At 36.5% G+C, this 18,556-nt stretch overlaps 1 long non-coding RNA gene across 1 annotated transcript in view; it reads left to right on the top strand.

The window, feature by feature from the left end:
• Positions 1-960: 960 nt before the first annotated feature.
• Positions 961-18,556, top strand: part of LOC125120066 (uncharacterized) — a 38,608-nt gene continuing 21,012 nt past the window's right edge. Inside the window, exons 1-3 of the long non-coding RNA XR_007133237.1 lie at positions 961-1,138; positions 3,885-4,144; positions 6,661-6,807. This is a non-coding gene — a long non-coding RNA (uncharacterized LOC125120066). The remainder of the gene's footprint in view (positions 1,139-3,884; positions 4,145-6,660; positions 6,808-18,556) is intronic.

Here is an 18,556-nt window from a genome sequence, read left to right as displayed (position 1 = left end):
GTGGACTTTAGGTGTAGCTTTTTTTTTTTTAAAGCATCAATCCTTTTTCCTCCCATTCCTCAAATGTGCATACAAGTTTGAAAACCACTAGACTAATGGTAGTTTTTCCTGTTTAAAGGAGATAACTAAATTGAGCTGAAGCAATGCCTCCTTAATTAGCTTGGTTTTTATTTTGCTCTGTGATGGTTTTCTTACAGATAAATTATTGTGTTATTACAATTTCATTGTTAAATAAAGTAAGCAATTTGTGTTTGAGTTATGTGAATATCAGTAATTACTTTAATTAACTTTTGTACTGAATCCAGAATGTTGGCTTTGTAATTGACTAACTTGTCCTTGCTTGTACATTTTTGATGTTGATGATATTAGATCTGAAATTTAGGAACAATGATAACTGCCAGTGAAAGAGAGGGGAAAGAAAAAAACACACCAATGTTTTGTGTGTACTGAAGGATTTAAGTATGGGTTGACATTATTACGAATATTCTAGAACAGAAGACAAACTGTATAATATTAGAGTTAAGGCTTTGGCGTCAGATGTGGTTCAAAGTCTATCCTGCCACTTTCTACCTATGTAACATTAAGCAAGTTATTTCTCATCTCTAAGTCCCAGATGCCTCACTTGTAAAATGAGAAACAATAAATAGTATCTACCTCAGACTATGTTTATTGTCAAGCAGTGTACTAAGTACTTTATCTGCATCATCTTGTTTAATTCTCATAATAATCTTATAGGTATAAAAATATTAGAATAAGTATGCTTCCTATGGTTGCACTTCATTCCACTTTATTTATTTATTTGCTTTTTTAAGGTATCACCCACAGCATATGGAAGTTCCCAGGTTAGAACTTGAATTGAAGCTTCAGCTGCTGGCCTACAGCCACAGCAATATGGGATCCGAGCCGCGTCTGTGACCTACACCACAACTCACAGCAGCGCCGAATCCCTGACCCACTGAGCAAGGCTAGGGAACGAACCCGCATCTTCATGGATACTGATCGGATTCTTTTCCTCTGCCCAGGAACTTCTCATTCCACTTTAAATTGTTTCTAGAAGTTTAAGGATAAGAGTTGGGATTGAAGAAGTAGCAAGCAAAGCAGACAAGTGGAGGAAAGCTGTTGAAGTACCGTGGAAATGGTAAATTTTCCCTTCTATTTGACCTGAGCGTAGGAAGTTTGCCATTTTTGTTGACAATTCCTAGTGCCTGTCATAGTAAGAGTACTGCATGAATGAATGAATGGACACTGTTGATAAGGTCATGCCAGCAATTTTAGGCCATTTCCTGAAGATGTGTATACAAAAAAGTTTGTGTAGAGATCGAGCAGTAGAACATTGGAAATGTGCTAAATTTATCATATTTATTGTATAATGACATAAGCACTAAGATATGTCCTCCAGATGAACAATAGGAGGTGGTTATTTTCTTTGACACAGAATTTCATAGGACAGCACACTGCAGTGTCTTGAGTGAAGGAGATTCAAAGAGTAGCTTGAACAACTTTTTCAGGCATATGTTAAAAACATTTAAGGAGTTCCCATCATGGCTCAGTGGTTAACGAATCTGACTAGGAACCATGAGGTTGCGGGTTTGGTCCCTGCGCTTGCTCAGTGGGTTAACGATCCAGTGTTGCTGTGAGCTGCGGTATAGGTCACAGACAAGGCTCGGATCTGGTGTTGCTATGGCTGTGGTGTAGGCTGGCAGCTGTAGCTCCAATTAGACCCCTAGCCTGGGAACCTCCATATGCTTCGGGGTGAGGCCCTTAAAACAGAAAAAAAAAAAAGTTATCTTTTTTTTTTTTTGAGTTGTATATCCTTCACCCAGTTTCCCTAATGTAATATCTTACATTATTACAGTATGATTATGAAAATGAGGAAATTAACATCAGTACTGTTATACTTTTATGAGGATGTGGAAAGAGTGACCAGATAACTCTTAAGAATATATGTCAAAAAACTTAAAAAAGTTTCAGATTTCACTTTTGTCTCAGTAACATGCTTTTTAGGGCTCAAGATTCAATCCTGGTTCACATTATATATTTGGTTGTATTTCTTTATTCTCCTTTAAACAATTGCTCAGAATTTCTTTGCCTTTCATGACTTTGGTGCTTTTTGAAGAATACTGGGTATTTCATGGCATGGCACTCAATTTTTTTTCCCCCATAATTAGGCATTTTTGATAAGAACTCTGTAGAAGTGATATAACCTTAGTGCATCATACCAGGAGGCACTGGATGTCAGTTTGTCTCATTATTAGTGATTGTAATAATTATTTAGTGGTTGTCTGGTTTCTCTCTTGTAATATTACAAGAAGTCACTGGGAATCTGGGAAGTCACTATCTTTTTTTTTTTTCTTCAAGGCTGCACCTGCAGCTTATAGAAGTTCCCAGGCTAGGTAGGGGTTGAATTGGAGCTGCAGCTGCTGGCCTACACCACTGCCACAGCAACGCCAGATCTGAGACATGTCTGCAACCTACACCACTGCTCATGGCAATGCCGGATCCTTAACTCACTAAGAGAGGCCAAGAATTGAACTGAAGTCTTCATGGATACTAGTTGGATTCGTTACTACTGAGCTGCAACAGGAACTCCTGGGAAGATACTTTGAAACTGTATGAATTTCTCATCTGCTCACAAATGTTAGACTTTATTGGTTCCTGCCTGAAATACTTCTCTGATATATGTCAAATGGTAATTTTCTATTTCCATCATCACTAGTATATTTATTAAGTGGAATTCTACTATAAAGGAAGTTTTCCTTTCACCCTCATTTTTTATTGAATTATTTATCTTTTTTTTTTTTCTTTTTTGTCTTTTGAGGGCCATACCTGTGGCAAATGGAGGTTCCTAGGCTAGGGGTCCAATTGGAGCTGTAGCCACTGGCCTACACCACAGCCACAACAACTTGGGATCCAAGCCACGTCTGCGATCTACACCATAGCTCCTGGCAATGCCGGATCCTTAACCCACTGAGTGAGGCCAGGGATTGAACCTGCAACCTCATGGTTCCGAGTTGGATTAGTTTCCACTGTGCCATGACGGGAACTCTGAGTTATTTATCTTAATACAAACTATTGAGTATATATTTTATTCTATTAACTATAATCTATTACTGTCATTATTTTGTTGCTCAAATTTTTCCAGATTTGGCCATTGGGGATCTCTACAAGTTGGCTTTTGGGCCCTCCCCTTGTAAAATGTGTTTTATTACTTTGTGAATACGGGTTAATATTGGTAGTGCAATTCTGCATTTACAAGGTCCATGGATGGAAGTCAGTGGCAACACTGTTACTCAGTGAACAATTCAAGCCTTGGTATCCTCAAAAAATCGGGACACTAATAACTCGGATAAGCAGAGTTGGGGTGAAATGACACGGTGGCTATGGGGAACACATAATGAACACTAAATACATATCTTGCTTTCCTTATAGTACTTGAAACACATGCATCACCATCATTTTGATAGTTAACTATTAGTGACCTCTCAATACCTAAAGTTGACTGAAAAAAACACCCTATGAAGATCACTTTTAAAGAATTTCAGTTCTTGGATTATCTGGAGTACACAGGCCTAAACAATAATAATATAGCACTTCTCATTTATTGATTGCTGTATTTTGGATCCTTATAATATTGACTCTACAAGCAGAGATAGGCCCCAAGATCCCCAGCCCTTGTAACATCCAGTTACTTGATCAAACACTAATTCAGGTACTACTGTGAATACTTCTATGGGTATAATTAAGGTCTCCAACCAGTTGACCTTAGATAGGTAGAGGATCTAGGTGGGCCTGATCTAATCACATGAGCCCTTTAAATATGGGCAGAGAGGTACGAAGTGTGGGAGGCATTCAATATGAGAGTAATTTTCCTTTTGGTTTTGTAGATGGAGGGTACCCTGTGATAAGAATCAGCAACAACCGGAGGTTGAGTCACTCCTGGTGGCCAGCCAGAAAGAAAATGGAACCTCAGTCCTACAACCTCAAGGATCTAAACTCAGCCAACAACCTGAATGAAGTTGGAAGTGGATTCTTCCTTAGAACCTTCAGAAAGAACATAGGCTGGCTGGCAGCTTGGTTTCAGCCTAATGATATTCTGATCAGAGAGAACCTTGCATATCAAGCTGGACTTCTGAAATATAGAATTGTGAGCTAATAAGTTGATACATATTTTTCTAAGCTGCTTAGTTTGTAGTAATTTATATGCAGCAATAGAAAACTAATACAGACCCCATCACTTTTTAACAGTTCCTCACCTTCTCACACAGGTGTTTGGCACAGGTATTTCTCTTGTAATTACTTTTGTCCTGAAATTATTTCTTCGAAAAGCCCTAATTCCTTTATTAGAGAATGGCATTTCAAAATGAAGATCAAGGAGTTCCTGTGGTGGCTCAGCAGGTTAGGAACCTAACATAGTGTCTGTGAGGATGCTGGTTTGATCTCTGGCCTTGCTCAGTGCGATAAGGATCTGGTGTTGCCACAAGCTGCGGCATAGGAGGATATGGCTCAGATCCAGCGTTGCCGCGACTGTGGTGTAGGCTGGCAGCTGCAGCTCAATTTGACCCCTAGCCTGGGAACTTCTAAACTTCCATACACTGCATGTGAGGCCTTAAAAAGGAAGAAAAATATAAATGAATATTTGATGTTCCCATTGCGACTCATTGGGTTAAGAACCCGACATAGTGTCCGTGACAATGCGTTTTCAATCCTTGGCCTCACTCAGTGGATCAGGGATTTGGCATTTCTGGTATAGATTGCGGATGCAGCTCAGATCTGGTATTGCTGTGACTATGGACTAAGCCTGCTACTGCAGCTCCAATACGACCCCTTAGCCTGGGAACTTCCATATGCTGCAGGTATAGCCTTAAAAAAAAGAAAAAAAAAAAAAGAAATGAAGATCTTGGTGCAAGATCTGTTCATTGGTATCATGGGTATCCTTGTTTCTAGGTCCTTTTATTAAACACTAAAATATATGCTTATATATGCAACTACATGTATTTCTATATCTGTATTTTGCATCTATATCTGTATATACAGATTTTAAGTGGATTTTTAAAATATTTTAAAATACATGAATTCATACTGATACAGCATTGCAGGGTTCATTCTAATTTTCTCTCTTTCCTTATCTGTAACTCCTTTCTCCAAAAGTGAGAAAATTGGGCTTTTTCCCCCATAGTGTATTTATTTGCTTAATCCTCAAATACATATAATAAATTTTGTAAACTGCTAACCTATACTTCTGTAAAAAATAGGCTGGCTAATTAGAGTAAAATATTGGTATACACTTATGTTTGCTTTTAGCTTTTGGATATTCAATTGAAATGTTATTTTCCAAGGTTTCTTAGGGTTTTTCTCCCCCATCCCTCCCTTCAAAGTGGTCATGTTATTTATTTGTAATACAGTTGTACTCATTTATTTCTATTTTGTTTTGACTTCCCATGTATGTTCTTTTGATTTTATAAATTTATAAAACATTCACACAGTTCTACAGGTCAACTATTCAAAAATATACAATCAGTGAAGTCATTCCTCCAAAGCTTTTACCCTACTCTCATTCTCCTGTTTTTTTCTGCTTTGTTCCTGCTTACCCCCATAAGTAAACAATCTCATTAGTTTCTGCTTTGTCCCAGTGTTTTTATTTTTGCATTAATGGACAGATAGACAGTAATTTCTTCTTTATATATTTTTAATTCATACAAAATTTATTACAAAATTATGATTCTAGTAAATGGGTAATTTATATGCATTGATTCAAAAAATATTTTACTAAGGGAAAAATAGACATGAGCATAAAAAATAAACATTTATAATCAATTGCGATCCTAGATTTTTTTTTTTTGTCTTTTTGTCTTTTTTGTTGTTGTTGTTGCTATTTCTTGGGCCGCTCCGGCAGCATATGGAGGTTCCCAGGCTAGGGTTGAATCGGAGCTGTAGCCACCGGCCTACGCCAGAGCCACAGCAACGCGGGATCCGAGCCGCGTCTGCAACCTACACCACAGCTCACGGCAACACCGGATCGTTAACCCACTGAGCAAGGGCAGGGACCGAACCCGCAACCTCATGGTTCCTAGTCGGATTCGTTAACCACTGCGCCACGACGGGAGCTCCGCGATCCTAGATTTTAATGACATTATTTTTCTTTATAAATTGGCAAAAATTTCAGATAGTGCTTTAGTTTTAGTGACACCTTTCTAAAACCCTTTGGCTATATATTTTGGAGCCTTATTATAATTTGAACTAGTAATTCTGTATCTAAAAATTTATCCTGAAGGAATAATTTAAAAACTAGATACACACTTACACGTCACAGTGTTATTTGTAATAGTAAAATATTGGAAATAAAATAGCTTTGAAGAGAATGGATGGATAATTGAAATATGCATTATAGAAGATAGTGAAATCATTAATCTATATTAATGATACAGAAAAATGCCTAAAAATAAGTGAGAAAAAGTTAGGACTTTCAGAGCTGATCAAGATGGAGCAAACTTACTGCATTCTCTTTACCACCAATTACAACTAAACACTCTGGCTAAGATATACCTGTAATCTCTGAAAAGTAAGTGAAAGCATTACTGAATTGGAAATGGAAGTCGACTTTGGTAAAGCAACTCATATAGAGTTAAGTTTTCTGGTTTTATTTTTTACTCTTTCTTCCAGCTTTGGACCAAGACTGAACACCCAGAAGAGCTGCAGTGGCAGCATGGACAGCCCAGATCCTGAGAGAAGTGTCTCTTTTTCCCTACAGTAAGAGGAACGGAGTTACTTTGACCAGAAGAAAGAGCATTCTGGAGATAAGGGAGCTGGGTAAGTGATCCCATAATTCTGTATATTAACTAGCACTAGTCCTGGGCTCATCCCTAAGGTACACATGCATGGAGCAGATCTAAAGCTCTATAGCATAGGCTTTGAGAGATAAACCACAGTACAATACCCTGCCTAATTTCTTCACTGATGTCTGAGTGATGCATGATGCATGGAACAGGCCCAAAGTAGCAGAGCCAAGGCTTTGAAAACTGAGCTGATCTTAGAACCATGCCCTTAGAAGAAGAGATAGAATTTATGGTCTGTTCAGTTTATGTCAAAGAATGTCCTGCCTGTGTTCTCTTCTAAAAGGTTTATGGTTTCACGCCTTACATTTAGCTCTTTAATCCATTTTGAGTTAATTTTTGTATGTGATATGAGGAAATGTTCCAATCTTATTCTTTGACTTGTAGCTTTCCATTTTCCCCAGCACCACTTATTGAAGAGACTGTCTTTTAGATTAATTGACCATAAGTGTGTGGGTTTATTTCTGGACTCTCTAGTCTGTTCTGCTGCTTTACATTTTTTGTTGGTACTATACTTTTTGATTACTGTACCTTGTAGTTTAGTCTGAAGTTTGGGAGCATGATACCTCCATATTTATTTTTTTTCCCTCAGGATTATTTTGGCTATTTGGGGTTTTTTGTGGTTCCATTTAAATTTTTGGATTATTTGTTCTAGTTCTGTGAAAAATGTCACAGGCATTTTGATAGGATTGCCTTAAATCTGTAGATAGCTTTGGGTATAATGGGCATTTTAACAATATTAATTCTTCTAATCTATGAACACAGTATGCCCCTTTATTTCTCTGTTTCATCTTCTGTTTTCCCCCTAAATGTCTTACAGTTTTCAGAGTATAAGTCTTTCACCTCCTTGTTTAAGTTTATTTTCAGGTATTTTATTCTTTTTGATATAATTTTAAATGGAATTTTTTTTGCTTTCTTTTGGATAGTTCATTTGATAGTTCATAGTTATTAATTATAGAAAATCAATAACTTTCTGTATATTAAATGTATATCCTGAAATTTTGCTGAATTCATTTATTAGTTATAATAGTTTTGGGGTAGAGACTTCAACATTTTCTATAGCATGCTCATGAGCAGAGTCCAGACTTCCACAGCCTTTCTATTTGTCTCAGTGATCCTTGAACTAGCTAAGGGGCTTGTCTCTTCCACATAGAACCCCAGAATTGGAACCCCCAATTTGTGGCTTGAACTACTTATTCTTCAGGGAGGATATGCACCCATTTAACTTTCCTTTTCCTCTGAGTCCCCTCCCAGGGGCACAGGTACCAACCCAATCACTTTTCTTCCCTTGCTACTTGATTATATATGTCTTTCTTACAGTTTTAGACCTACAGGAGCTCCTCTGCTAGTTTTCAGTGAGAATTGTTTTACATATAGATAAATATTTGATGTGTTCATGGGGGGTGACTTCCACATCCTCTTACTCTACTATCTTGATCACTCCTTCCAAATTTTCAATGATTTTAAATCAGCTCTTGAAACTATGCTTCAGAGTTCCTGTTGTGTCTCAGAGATTAATGAACCAGAATAGCATCCATGAGGACATGGGTTTGATCCCTGGCCTCGCTCAGTGGGTTAAGGATCTGGCATTGCTGTGAGCTGTAGTGTAGCTCAGATCTGGCATTGCTGTGGCTCTGGTGTAGGCTGATGGCTACAGCTCAAATTGGACCCCTAGCCTGGGAACTTCCATATGCTGTGGGTTTGGCCCTAAAAAAAGACCAAAAAAAAAAATTAAAACTATGCTTCAAAAAGACAATGAACTTGATTAAAATATAGAATTTAAATACAGAAATATAAGAAAAGGAACAAACAGAAATTTTAGAAGAGAAAAATAAAATAGCTGAAACAAAAGTTTCAGTAAGTGTGTTATGTAGCAGAATGGAGATGACAGAGAAAAGAATCTTCAAGAATGCACTTGAAGATAGATAAATATTCTCCAGTCTGAAAAACAAGGAGAAGAAGATGAAAAAAAAAATAAGGAGCCTCTGTGACCTGTGTGTATTAAAAACACATAATATATTTTTGTCATGGCAGCCCCAGATGTTATGAAGAACTTTATTCCAGAAGTTTGACAAGTTTGATGAAGCAGACCAGTTTCCTCAAAGGCATAATCTACCAAGGCTCAATCAAGAGGAAGTAGATAACCTGGATATCAGATATCAATTAAAGAAATCAAATTTCCAGTTATTTCTTTAAAACTCCAGACTTCCATGGTTTCGCTGGAGAATCTGCCAGACAATTAAGGAAGAAGTAATATAATCTCTTTCAGAACTATAAAAGAGGAGAGGACACTTTGCAGTTCATTTTATGAGGCCAGCATTACCCTGATACCAAATCCAGACAAATAATTACAAAAAAAAGTCTGCAGATTAATACCCCTCATGAACTTAAACATAAAAATCCTGTAGGAAATATTCACAAATAAATCTAACACTATATGAAAAAGATAATATACAAAAAGACAAAAATGAATATCCCTCTTATTAGAATAAATTGAATAGCTATAAATGTTCTTTTGTCCTTATAATTGCTAATTCTGTTTTTTCTCTTTCTATTTTGTTTTGGGTTTTGTTTTTCAGTCTATGGTAGAGTGATGTTGTAGTCATTATTGCTCCTGATTATTTTATTTGAGTATTTATAAAGATTACTGAGTCTTTTGAACACCTGGAATTTTTAAAATAATGTTGCTGTCTATATAAATAGCTCATTATTTTTAATCAACTCTTTAAAATATATTGGCTTGGCCTTTAGATGAAAAGTGGTAGTTATCAGAATTACAAAGGGCATTATTACATAATTCTGTAATGCTTATTAAAATTTGAAGACAATATTTTTATTTTTTTAATATGATAGGTTTTCTAACTTGAGCTCGTAAAACTGCAGGTGCAAAAGTGTGGGTATATTCAATAATGTCTAATAGAATTCCAGCTCTAAGCTTTACAAGCATCATTTGTTCACTGTGTTTTATTGTTAAACAAGCAGCTGTAAAGTCTTACAGGCAAAGATGTTAACCCAGTATATGACTCTATCTGTGCATAGCTAAATCTATCCATTAATTTAAGATATATATATTCTTTTTCTGAGTATGTAAGTATTATATGCCCATTTTGAAGTTCATGAAGGCATGGAGATATAGAATAAATTAAAATCCTTTTTCCACATTGAGTAATAAAAAACAAAATAAAATCCTTTTTCCAGAGACAATCATAGTTTTAGCTTGTTTTTTCTTTTCTATGGTTATGTGGATTTATTTGAATTTATCATTTTTTATTTAATCAAAGAAATACAGGGACATAGCTGAATATATATTTTATTTTTTTTCAAATTGACACCGTTTTTTAGTTCACTCTTGTGTTGTTTTTACATGCTCTTTTGTGATCTTTCCATGTGCTTGAAATTCCCAAATACTTTTTAACTTCTTTTTTTTTTTTTTTTGACTGCCCTGTGGGATATGGAGTTCCAGGGCCAGTGATCAGATATGAGCCATAGGTATGACCTATGCCACAGCTGCGGCAACACGGGATCCTTTAATCCACTGTGCTGGGCCAGGGATGGAACCTGCATCCTTGTGCTGTAGAGACACCACTGATCCTGTTGTACCACAGTGGGAACTCCCAAATTTTAAAAAACTTAATGGCTTTGACTTTATTAAAAGAAGTATACTCACAAGAATTTAAGCAATACAGATAAAAGCAAAGAAGAATTACAAAAGGCCACTGTCCTTGTAATATTTGCCAGCACTGAGTATCATATATAGCACCCCTTGATGGATAGAGGGAAAGATAGATGGAAATACATTGATGGTTAGAGAAAAGATAGATAGAAGTAGTTTTATTAAATGCCATCATGAAAGGCATTACATACAATTCTACTTGAAGTTAATAGAAGAAATCAAAGTAAAACAGAAGAAATTGCTAAACATCGATAAATGCTTCTTCACCATTAAATATTTCAGCAAATAAAAATGATCAAATGTTAATATAAAATAGATAATTAATAAGGACCTGCTGTATACCACAAGGGAATCTGCATTGCTTTGGCAGTCTTACAAATATAATAAAAAATAAAAACAGTGAATTATTGAATCAACTTCTGGAAAAATTAAGAACAGCATAGAGGAATTCCCAAAGCAGCTCGGCAGTAATGAACCTGACTGGTGTCCATGAGGACATGGGTTTGATACTTGGTCCAGCTCAGTGGGTTAAGGATCCAGTGTTACTGTGAACTGCGGTGTAGGTCACAGACAAGGCTGTCCAGTGTTGCTGTGACTGTGGTGTAGGCTGACACCTGCAGCTCCAATTTGACCCCTAGCCTGGGAACTTTCTTTTTTTTTTCAATTTAATTTTTCCCCTGTCCTGTTTATTCAGCTTTAATATTTTAATGATTTTTATTTTTTCCATTATCTGTTTACAGTGCTCTGCCAATTTCTACTGTACAGAAAAGTGACCCAGTGACATATATATATATATTATATACATTCTTTTTTCTCACATTATCATGCTCCATCATAAGTGACTAGATATAGTTCCCTGTGCTATTCATCAGGATCTCTTCGCTTATCCACTCTAAATGCAATTGTTTGCAGCTATTAACCCCAGATTCCTAGTCCATCCTGTTCCCTCCCTCTCCCCTTAACAACCAAAAGTCTGTTCTCCAAGTCCATGAGTTTTGTCACTGTGGAAAGTTTCATTTTGGCTGTATATTAGATTCCAGATATGTTATATCCTATGGTTTTTGTCTTTCTCTTTCTGACTTACTTCACTTAGTATGAGACTCTTTAGTTCCATCCATGTTGCTGCAAATGGCATTATTTCTTTTTTATGGCTCAGTAGTATTCCATTGTGTATATATATTACATCTTCTTAATCCATTCATCTGTCAATGGACATTTAGGTTGTTTCCATATCTTGGCTATTGTGAAGAGTGAACTTATGGATGTATATGTCTTTTTCAATGAAAGTTTTGTCTGGATATATGCCCAAGAGTGGGATTGCTGGTCCTGTGGTAGTTCTATATTTAGCTTTCTGAGGAACTGCCATATTGTTGTCCATAGTGGTTGTACCAATTGACATCACCACCAACAATGTAGGAGGGTTCTCTTTTCTCTACACCCTCTCCAGCATTTGTTATTTGTAGACTTGCTTATGATGGCCATTATGACAGGTGTGAGGTGATACCTGATAGTAGTTTTGATTTGCATTTTTCTAATAATTAGTGATGCTGAACATCTTTTCATGTGCCTGTATATTTTCTTTGCAGAAATGTCTATTCAGATCTTTTCCCCATTTTTCCATTGGGTTGTTGAGTTTTTTACTGTTGAGTTGTATAAGTTGTTTGTACATTTTAGAGATTAAGCTCTTGTCAGTTGCATCCTTTGCAACTATTTTCTCCCATTCCATAGGTTGCCTTTTTTTTTTTTAATGGTTTCCTTTGCTGTGCAAAGTCTTGTCAATTTGATTAGGTCCCATTGGTTTATTTTTGCTTTTATTTCTGTTGCCTTGGGAGACTGATCTAAGAAAACATTTCTATGGTTGATGTCAGAGAATGTTTTGCCTATGTTCTCTTCTAGGAGTTTGATAAGGTCTTGTCTTATGTTTAAGCCTTTAAACCATTTTGTGTTTATTTTTGTGCATGATGTGAGGGCGTGTTCCAGTTTCATTGATTTACATGCGGCTATCCAGTTTTCCCAGCACCACTTGCTGAGAAGACTGTCTTATTCCCATTTTATATTCTTGCTTCCTGTGTTGAAGATTAATTAACCATAGGTGTCTGGGTTTATTTCTGGGTTCTCTATTCTGTTCCATTGGTCTATATGTCTGTTTTGGTACCAGTACCACACTGTCTTGATGACTGTGGCTTTGTAATATTGCCTGAAGTCTGGGAGAATTATGCCTCCTGCTTGGTTTTTGTTCCTCAGAATTGCTTTGGCAATTCTGGGTCTTTTTTGATTCCATATAGGTTTTTGGATTGTTTGTTGTCCTTTTGTGGAAAATGTCATGGGTTATTTGACAGGGATTGCATTGAATCTGTAGATTGTTTTGCATAGTATGGCCATTTTTACGATATTAATTCCTCCAATCTAGAAGCATGGAATATCTTTCCATTTCTTTGAATCCTCTTTAATTTCCCTGATTAATGTTTTATAGTTCTCAGTATGTAAGTCTTCCACCTCCTTGGTCACAGATTTATTCCTAGGTATTTAATTTCTTGGGGTATGAATTTAAAAGGTGTTGTATTTTTATACCCATTTTCTAATATTGCATTGTTAGTATACAGAAATGCAAACAATTTATGAACGTTAATCTTGTACCTGCTACTTTGCCAAATTCATTGATTAGTTTGAGTAGTTTTTGTGTGGAGTCTTTAGGATTTTCTATATATAGTATCATGTCATCTGCATATAGTGACAGTTTTACCTCTAGTCTTCCAATGTGGATACCTTTTATTTCTTTTGTTTGTCTGATTGCTATGGCTAGGACTTCCACTACTATGTTGGAAAAAAGTGGTGAGAGTGGGCATCCTTGTCATGTTCCAGATTTTAGTGGGAATGCTTTCACCTTTTCTCCACTGAGTATTATATTTGTAAGGGTTTGTCATAAATGGCTTTTATTATGTTATGTTCCCTCTATACCCACTTCACTAAGAGGTTTTTTTTTTTTGTTATCATGAATGGATGTTGGACTTTGTCAAATGCTTTATTTGTATCTATTGAGATACTCATGTGATTTTTGACTTTTTTAATGTGGTGTATGACATTGATTGATTTGCATATGTTGAACCATCCTTGTGAACTTGGGATGACTCCCACTTCGTTGTGGTGTATGACCTTTTTAAAAATTTTTTAATAATGATTTTTATTTTTTCCATTATAGCTGGTTTATAGTGTTCTGTTAATTTTCTACTGTACAGCAAGGGGAACCAATCACACATACATGTATACATTCTTTTTTCTCACATTATCATGCTCTATCATAAGTGACTAAATATAGTTCCCAGTGCTACACAGCAGGATCTCATTGCTTATCCATTCCAAAGGCAATAATTTTCATCTATGCATGATCTTTTTTATATGTTGTTGGCTTCAGTTGGCTAAAATTTTGTTGAGAATATTTACATCTATATTCATCAAAGATATTTACCTATAATTTTCTTTTTTTGGTAGTACCTTTGTCTGATTTTGGTATTAGGGTGATGGTGGCTTCATAGAATGTCTTTGGAAGTGTTCCTTATTCTTCAACCTTTTGGTAAAGTTTAAGAAGGATGGGAATAAGTTCTTCTTTGTATGTTTGGTAGAATTTGCCTGTGAAGCCATTGGTCCTGGACTTTTGCTTGTAGGGAGTGTTCTTATTATATACTCAATTTCATTTCTAGTGATGCATCTCTTCAGTTGATCTATTTCTTCTTGATTCAGTTTTGATGGGCTGTAAGTCTCCAGAAAGTTGTCCATTTCTTCTAGGTTGTCAAATTTGTTGGCATACAATTGTTCATAGTATTCTCTTATTGTGTTTTGTATTTCTGCAGTATCTGTTGAGATTTCTTCCTTTTCATTTCTTATTTTGTTTATTTGGGTTTTTTCCTCTCTTCTTGGTGAGTCTGGCCAGAGGTTTGTCAATTTTGTTTAACTTTTCAAAAAACCAGCTTTTGGTTTTATTGATGTTTTTCTGTTGTTTTTTGGATTTCTATTTTATTGATTTCTTCTCTGATCTTTATGATTTCCTTCCTTCTGCTGAATTTAGGTTTTGTTCTTCTTTTTCCAATTCATTTAGGTGATGGGTTAAGTTGTCGATTTGAGATTTTTCTTCTTTTTTTTTTTGTCTTTTTGTCCTTTTAGGGCTGCACCCAGGCATATGGAGGTTCCCAGGCTAGGGATCGAATTGGAGCTGTGGTCACTGGCCTATGCCACAGCTATAGCAATGGGGGATCCAAGCCATGTCTGCAAACTCCACCACAGCTCACAGCAATGCCAGATCCTTAACCCACTGAGCGAAGCCAGGGATCAAACTCGCAACCTCATGGTTCCTACTTGGATTCCTTAACCACTGAGCCACAACAGGAACTCCCTGTAGGTTCTTTCTTTTTTATCCAGTCTTTTGATTGGAGTATTTAGTCCATTGATATTTAAGGTAATTATTGATAAAGATGTATTTATTGCCATATTAAACCTTGTTTTGCAGAAGATTCTGTTTCTCCTTTGTTCCTTTTTTTTTTTTTTTTGGTTGGATGATTTCCATTTATTTTATGCTTGTGTACTTTTGTTTTTAGTTTTTGTGAATGTCATGTATGGTTTTGTTTTGTGGTTGCCTTGTTTATTAATTATAATAACCCCTTCCTATATCTGTTTGCTTTAGCCTGATAGTCATATAGGTTCAAATATATTATATAAAAAAGAAGAGTCTAGATTTTTTTTTTTTTGTCTTTTTGCCTTTTCTAGGGCTGCTTCCCACAGCATATGGAGGTTCCCAGACTAGGGGTCTAATTGGAGCTGTAGCCGCTGGCCTACATCAGAGCCACAGCAATGCAGGATCTGAGCTGTGTGTGTGACCCACACCACAGCTCATGGCAACACCAGATCCTTAACCCACTGAGCAAGGCCAGGGATTGAACCCTCAATCTCATGGCTCCTAGTCGGATTCATTAACCATTGCGGCACGACGGGAAATCCAGAGTCTAGATTTTCTTACTTTTCTTCCCCACATTCCATGATTTTGAAGTCCTTTTCTTAACATCTTCATGTTTGTCCTTTTGCTGTTCCGTGTGTTTATCATTACTTTTGCTGTAGGTTTTCCCCCCAACTTTTTAGATCTGTACGCTGGATTATTTAAGTGATTGCTTTCCAATTGTGATTTTCTCCATCCTGTTTTTTCTTACTTTTTTTTTCTCATTATATATTTTTTTATTTTTAAAATTTTTTATTACTCAAATGAATTTATCACATCTGTAGTTGTATAATGATCATAACAATCTGATTTCACAGGATTTCCATCCCACAGCCCAGGCAAATTCCCCCTACCCCTCAAACTGTCTCCTCTGGAGACCATAAGGTTTTCAATGTCTGCGAGTCAGCATCTGTTCTGCAAAGAAGTTCAGTCTGTCCTTTTTTCAGATTCCACATGTCAGCGAAAGCATTGGATGTTGGTGTCTCATTGTATGGCTGACTTCACTTAGCATGATAGTTTCTACGTCCATCCATGTTGCTAAAAATGCTGGTATTTCGTTCCTTTTAATGGCTGAGTAACATTCTGTTGTGTGTATGTACCACATCTGCTGGAGCCACTCCTCTGTCGATGGACATTTAGGTTGTTTCCATGTCTTGGTTATTGTAAATAGTGCTGCAATGAACATTGGAGTACATGTGTCTTTGCGAGTCGTGGTTTTCTCTGGATAGATGCCCAGGAGTGGGATTGATGGATCAAATGGGAATTCTATGTTTAGTTTTCTGAGGAATCTCCATACTGTTTTCCAGAGTGGTTGTACCAATTTACAATCCCACCAACAGTGTACTAGGGTTCCTTTTTCTCCACACCCTCTCTAGCACTTATTGTTTGTAGACTTTTTGATGCTGGCCATTCTGGCTGGTGTAAGGTGGTACCTCATAGTGGTGTTGATTTGCATTTCTCTAATAATGAGTGATGCTGAACATCTTTTCATGTGTTTCTCACCCAATTCTTCTTTGGAGAGTGTCTGTTTAGATCTTCTACCCATTTTTTGATGGGGTTGTTTGTTTTTTTGGTATGGAGCTGCAGAAGGTGTTTATAAATTTTGGAGATTAATCCCTTGTCAGTTGATTAATTTGCAAAGATGTTCTCCCATTCTGTGGGTTGTCTTTTTGTGTTGTTTAGGGTTTCCTTTGCTGTGTAGAAACTTTTCAGTTTGATTAGGTCCGATTTATTTCTTTTTCTTTTTATTGTCGATACTCTAAGTGGTGGATCTGAGAAGATGTTGCTGTCATTTATGTCAGAGAGTGTTTGGCCTATGTTTTCCTCTAGGAGTTTTATAGTGTCTGGTCTTATATATAGGTCTTTAATCTATTTGGAATTTATTTTTGTGTATGGTGTTAGGGAGTGTTCTCATTTCATTCTTTTCCATGTGGCTGTCCAGTTTTCCCAGCACCACTTATTGAACAAGCTGTCTTTTCTCTATTGTATATTCTTGTCTCCTTTGTTATAGATTAGTTGGCTGTAGGTGCATGGGTTGAATTCTGGGCTTTCTATCCTGTTCCACTGGTCTACATGTCTGTCTTTGTGCCAGTACCATATGGTTTTTAAGACTGTTGCTTTGTAGAATAGTCTGAAGCCTGGGAGCCTGATTCCTCCAGCTCCATTTTTCATTTTCAGGATGTCTTTGGCTATTCTGGGTCTTTTGTACTTCCAAACAAACTTTAAAATATTTTGTTCGAGTTCCGTGAAATATGTCCTTGGTAATTTGATAGGGATTGCATTGAATCTATATATTGCCTTAGGTAGTATAGTCATTTTGATAATATTGACTCTTCCAATCCACGACCATGGTATATCTTTCCATCTGTTTATGTCATCTTTGATTTCTTTCATCAGTGGCTTATAGTTTTCAGAGTACAGGTCTTTTGTCCCTTTAGGTAGGTTTATTCCTAGGTATTTTATTCTTTTGTATGTGATAGTAAATGGGATTGCTTCCCTAATTTCTTTTTCTGCTCTTTCATTGTTAGTATATAGAAATGTCGTTGATTTCTGTGTATTGATTTTGTAGACTGGGACTTTGCCAAATTCGTGGATGAGCTCTAACAGTTTTCTGGTAGAGTCTTTAGGATTCTCTAGGTATAGTATCATGTCATCTGCAAACAGTGATAGTTTTAATTCTTCCTTTCCAGTTTGGATTCCTTTTATTTCTTTTACTTCTCTGATTGCTGTGGCTAGGACTTCCAGAACTATGTTGAAGAGTAGTGGTGAGAGTGGACATCCTTGTCTTGTTCCTGATCTCAGCAGGGATTCTTTCTGCTTTTCACCATTGAGAATGATGTTTGCTGTGGGTTTGTCATATATGGCCTTTATCATGTTGAGGTAGGTTCCCGCTATGCCCACTTTCTGAAGGGTTTTTATCAGAAATGGGTGTTGGATTTTGTCAAAGGCTTTTTCTGTGTCTATTGAGAGGATCATATGGTTTTTATTCTTCAGTTTGTTAATGTGGTGTATCACACTGATGGATTTGTGGATATTGAAGAACCCTTGCATCCCTGGGATAAATCCTGCTTGATCATGATGTACAATCCTTTGAATGTATTGTTGGATGTGGTTTGCTAGTATTTTGTTGAGGATTTTTGCATTGATGTTCATCAGTGAAATTGGCCTGTAGTTTTCTTTTTTTGTGGAATCTTTGTCTGGTTTTGGTACCAGGTGGCCTCATAGAATGAGTTTGGGAGTATCCCTTTCTCTGCAATTTTTTGGACTAGTTTCAGAAGGAGAGGTGTTAGCTCTTCTCTAAATGTTTGATAGAATTCGCCTGTGAAGCCACCTGGTCCTGGACTTTGGTTTTTTGGAAGTCTTTTCATCACAGTTTCAATTTTGGTTCTTGTGATGGGTCCATTCATCTTTTCTATTTCATCTTGGTTTTGTCTTGGAAGATTGTAGTTTTCTAAGAATTTGTCCATTTCTTCTGGGTTTTCCATTTTATTGACATATAGTTGCATATAGTAGTCTCTTATGATCCTTTGTATTTCTGTGATGTCCTCTGTTGTTACTTCTCCTTCTTCA

Source organism: Phacochoerus africanus, chromosome 2 (genome assembly GCF_016906955.1).
Source record: "Phacochoerus africanus isolate WHEZ1 chromosome 2, ROS_Pafr_v1, whole genome shotgun sequence".
NCBI classification, from domain to species: domain Eukaryota; kingdom Metazoa; phylum Chordata; class Mammalia; order Artiodactyla; family Suidae; genus Phacochoerus; species Phacochoerus africanus.
This window is presented reverse-complemented; position numbering and strand designations above follow the sequence as displayed.